The sequence below is a fragment of the Sciurus vulgaris genome, assembly GCF_902686455.1.
Source record: "Sciurus vulgaris genome assembly, chromosome: 7".
In the NCBI taxonomy this organism is placed as follows: domain Eukaryota; kingdom Metazoa; phylum Chordata; class Mammalia; order Rodentia; family Sciuridae; genus Sciurus; species Sciurus vulgaris.
In genome coordinates this window covers 135,926,885-135,932,111 of record NC_136467.1, presented here as the reverse complement: position 1 = coordinate 135,932,111, position 5,227 = coordinate 135,926,885, and the positions used below count along the sequence as shown (strand labels likewise).

At 38.2% G+C, this 5,227-nt stretch overlaps 1 long non-coding RNA gene across 1 annotated transcript; it reads left to right on the top strand.

Annotated features, from left to right (window-relative positions):
* The first annotated feature begins 275 nt into the window (after positions 1 to 275).
* LOC306665169 lies at positions 276 to 4,664 on the top strand. Its single transcript, XR_013764935.1, has 2 exons — positions 276 to 346; positions 3,818 to 4,664. It is a non-coding gene; the product is annotated as an uncharacterized lncRNA (long non-coding RNA).
* Positions 4,665 to 5,227: the final 563 nt, after the last annotated feature.

Below are 5,227 nucleotides of genomic sequence, written 5' to 3'. Positions count from 1 at the left end.
CCTTTTAATCCTACAGAGAGAGATTTGGTAAATGAGTTCTTGGTCTCCCCTTACCCATGGCAGATATGTTCCAAGACCCTCAGAGAATGCCTGAAACTACGGGTGGTAACAAACCCTATTTAAACTGTTTTTTTCCTAAACATAAAAGCCTATGTTAAAGTTTAGTTCATAAATAAGCACAGTAAAGTATTAACAATAATAACTAATCATAACATAGGACAATTATAACAACACATTTTAATCAAAGTTATTGAATGTTCTTTCTCTCTCTCAAGATATCTTGTGCTGATCTCACTCTTGTGACAAGGTGAGCTGATGCAATGCCTGCATGAGGAGATGGGGTGAGGTAATGGGGGCATGGGGATGTAGTTCTAGGCTATTACATAAGGGGTGCTTGAACACAAGACTGTGGTTCCACAAAGGCTGCTCTGATAACCTCAGTGGCTACTAAGTGGCTCATGAGTATCTAGTGTGGAAACCCGGCAAAGGGGTGATTCACATCCTAGGAGGGATGGACAGGGACGACTTGGGATTTAATTATACTACTCAGAATCATCCTCAATTCAAAACTTACAAATTGTTTATTTCTGGAATTTTCCACTTAATATCTTTGAACTATGGTTGACTAAAACTATAGGAAGCAAAACTGTGGATGGGAAGGGGTGATGTAATGTCTGTCCAGAATGACTTTTTTTTTTTTTTTTTTTAATTTTAACCCAAGTAATTTTATTAAGGACAAGGGGGAAAAGCACTTTTTGTTTTATTTATTTTTTCCTTTAATCAACAACCACAACAAAGGCAGCCTCCAAATGAAACATATTACCACCGTGACATTGTATCAAATATTACCTCTTAATATTAACTGTTTTAGTCCCGGTTGATCTCTCCTATATTTCTATGGAAGTTCAACTGACAGCTTTATTATTTATTTTACAATTTCATTTTTGTACACTTTTCAGATTTTTGAATGCAGTTGTTTTGTAAAGTTCATTTTAACTTGAAAGTATATTTTTAATTTCCCCTACTTAATTAGTAGACTGGGTGTTTATTAATACATACTATTAAAGGTTAATAATGTATTGGCATACTTGTAAGAATTTCATATTGGAATTCATAGTAGGTATATATATAAAAAAAAAGGAAATCCAACATCTGCCAATATCCATTTTTCTGCTGATTGAAGAGAAGTACTTCTTTAAAGTAAGACTATCGGTCTCTCCTGCCCTTTCTTAGCTCCTTGCACTTGGGGGCTGGAGGCTACTCTTGTAACCTTACCCTTCCTGGTGTAGTTTGAGGGTGGAGTGTGTTGAATATTGCAGTCTCAGAGATCTGGAATGCAGTCTTGTTGCATCAAGTTCACTGCATCTGGTTCAGTGATGTGCCCTGTGATCTTGTGTTGTCGTTAGGTGTAGCTAGCCCTTCCTCCTGCTGGCAGTGAGTACAAAGAGGCAGACCTGATAGGACTTGACCACCCACTAGATGCTCCACCCTCCTGATTTCTACTCTCCTTCTGTTATCTGACACTTAACTCTAATTTCAATCACTTGTATTTTCATTGCTTGTGTATAGAAATATAACTGACTTTTGTATATTGATGTTGCATTGTGTGACTCAATCATCTCACCTATTGGTTCTGGGAGCAAAATTTATTTGGGGTTTCCTATAGGGATAGTCATGTCAACCAAAAATAGAAAAATTTTATTCTTCCTTTATTATTTGAATACCTTTTGTTTTATTTTCTTGTCATATTTCACTGGCTAGGAATTCTAGTACAATGTTGACTAAGAGTGGTAAGAGCATATGCTCTTGTCTTGTTCTTGGGGGAAAGGCCTTCAGTCTTGGATCATTAAATACAATGTAAGCTGCAATCAGCTTTTATGTTTGTTTTGTTTCATTTTCAAATACCCTTTATCAGTTTGAGGAAATTACTTTTAATTCCTTGTTTGCTGAAAAGTTTTATAATGAATGGTGATTGGATTTGTCAAATACTTTCTTTGTGTCAACTGAGATGCTCATAAGCCTTTTGCTACAGTGAATGACATGGATTAATTTTTGAATATTGAACCAACTCCACTTAAACTCCAAAACTCTTCTCTATCTGAAAGCAGGGGAAAATATTACTTATGTCCAAAGGTTTTTTATTTTGTTTTTAATGAACATTGAGGATGATATGAAGTAGGTAAAGCACTTAGCATAGCATATGACACATGGTAAGCCTTTAATAAATTATAGCAGATATCATCATTTAATTACTAGCTCTTGCAAAAAGTACCCCACCCTCCACCTCTGCCCTAGGGCTGGATTGTGTCACCTATGGATGTGCCTGCTGTGTGAATCTGGAGCATACAGGACACACCCGCTGCCTACAGGCTCCTGAGTGTTTCACAACAACCTGGAATTCCTGCTGTTATGCTTTCTTCCATAAGATTGGCCTTTCTGGCACTGAGGGCTTTCCTGAATCATCCTTCAGGTGGCCTTACCGATGCACTCAGATTGCCCTCATGGGCTACTTCCCCATTTGGGCTATTTTTTCCATCATATGCCTCTTATTGTCTCTGCTGACTCCTTGTGTCAATTAGGATGAATTTAATTTAATAGGAAATTCAATGCAAAGTCAATTCCTTAGTTCGCACAAGCAGAAATCCAGAAGTAGAGAAGGCTTATGACTTCAGGGTTGGCAGATCAAATGACATCATTAAGAACTATGTTCTTTCACATCTCTTGTCTACAGTCCTTAGTGTCAATCCTATGCTAAGATGGGTTTGTCCCTCATTTGGTGACAATTTCAGCTACATGCTAACTTACAATCAGTGGGAGAGCCTCTTTCCTTCAACTATAGAGTAATAATTCTCCTGTCAGTGTTCTTGGGATGACTTGGTCACTTTCTCAGTTCTGACCAGTATTTATTACAATGGGATGTCATTCATGGACTAGCTTAGATCTGGGTTCTTAAACTCAAAACAGGGAAGAAAGATGAGTTAATGCTAATTAACTGTTTTTTTTTGTCCAAATTCCTCCATCCCTGGAACTACAGCCAATTCTCTAAACCACATTGCTAGTGCCCTGTGAGGACAGAGGGGAGAGAACACGAGTGGTCAGTCACAAAACCCATTGGCCCACTCCATGCTGCAAACTTCACACTCTGTACAAATCCTGTAGCTGTCACTACAAAAGTCCAAGTGGAAACTTTCATTTTTAAGTTTAACTGAAAAAGGTAACTGGGTGGAAATTTTTACATTACCAGAGAAGAAAAGGAAAATACCTCCCAATCAAGCTCATTCCTTTCTGCCAAACTTTATAGAGATTTTTATTCACTGACTTCTCTTTATCTCCACCTTGAAATAGCTAGTATTTGTAGCACTTTTCTGAAATGGATCTTTCAGAGGTCATCACTATGGTGTTTTGTTTTTTTTTTTTTGTATTAAATTTATTTATTTTGATTCATTGTACACAAATGGGGTACGGCTGTTGTTTCTCTGGTTGTACACAAAGTACAGTCGCACCATTTGTGTAATCATACATGTACATATGGTAATGATGTTTGTCTCATTCTGTTATTTTTCCTTCTCCCTCCCCTCTATATAATCCATCCTTCCTCCATTCTTCTCTCCCTCCCACTCACTGGTATGGTCTTAATTGCTCAATTCAACATCATGCTTTCTTCACCTGGTCCAGTGGTTCTTAAAAGTGGCTCCACTTTGCTAATAACTGGGAAGCTTTAGAGAGTCCAGATGCCCAAGCTATACTGGAAAAATTCAGTTATTTAAAAATCTCTGGGAGTGAAACCCAAGCATCCTAATTCTTTGAAACTCTCCAGGTAACTTCCATGTCAGCTGAGGATGAGTCGCATTAAGTGGCCCAGACATTCCACCTGTAACATCCATGGTGTCACTTCATCCTCATCTGCCCAGAACGGTCCTGGCTTTAGCACTGAATGTCCTGCATCCTGGGAAACTCCTTAGTCCTCATCAAATCCAGACAGTTGGTCACCCAAGTAGCTCCTGTCTCAGTGGTTCTCCACCCTGGCTTCACCAGATTGGGATCACCAGGAAGTTTTTAAAAATCTACAAATATGCGGGGAAGTGATATTGGCCAAATTATATTGTTATTTTGCGTGTATGTATGCATGTGTAACAAATAAATCCCATCAATATGTACAACGATAATGCACCCATAAAAATTAGTAAAAAAGAAAAGAAAAAACTACAAATAATCGAACACTACCCCCAAGAAACTCATTCAGTTATCTAGACTGGGGCCCATGTACCAGGTATTTTTCTAAGCTCCCTACATGTTTTTAATATACATCCCAGGAAGACAGTCATTCATCTATAGCAGAGATTCTCAAAGTGAGGGTGCCAGACCAGCAGCATTCTTCTTACCTGAGAACTTGTTAGAAATGCACATTATTAGGTTTTACTGAGACCTACTGAATCAGAAGCCCTGGCGGGTAGGGCTCAGCCATGTATTTCAAGTGCATTTAGGTGAGTGCAATGCTCAGAAGACCAGTGATGGACACTGTTGATCTGACCCATCTTAGGGCACATTCTTAGTTTCAAAGTTGTTGCTTGTTGTTGTTTTCTTTTGTTTTGCTCTTTTACATTATCAGCCTAACAAAATTTAAAAACAATACTGAGAACAAAGATCATTCCTTTTTTTTCTTCCTTTATTTTGTTTATTTAGTTTTTTATGTGATGCTGAGAATTGAACCCAGTGCCTTACACATGCTAGGCAAGTGCTCTACCACTGAGCTACAACTGCAACCCCTAAAGACCATTCTTATCCTGCCTATAGCTCCTAGTACAGGGTCTGGCCCACATTAAGCCCCAGTATATATGTCTATTTAAGTGTTTTCCCCTTGAAATGGTCACATTTTATCAAAATGGAGTTCTGGCCCTGAAGTTGCTCCTCTATACAGACTGAGTAGTTTTCCAGGATGCAGGGCAATCAGTACTAATCCCAGCTCTCTACTAGCAGGTGAACTGCCTGTCATGCACCATGAAGGGAGCTTTAGGAAAAAGAAAACCAACTTCAAGGCATTATATTATCCATGATAAATGTTCAGAGTTTTCAGAAAAAGACTGACTGTAATCCCTTTAAACCTCCACCACTCACTTGCTGATAAATATTTAAGCCTTCTGTCCAGAAACTTTTCATATGAAAGGAAAAAAAAATAATGCTTACCTTTTACAGTTGTGGGGGAAAATAAATTAACAATATAAAGTCT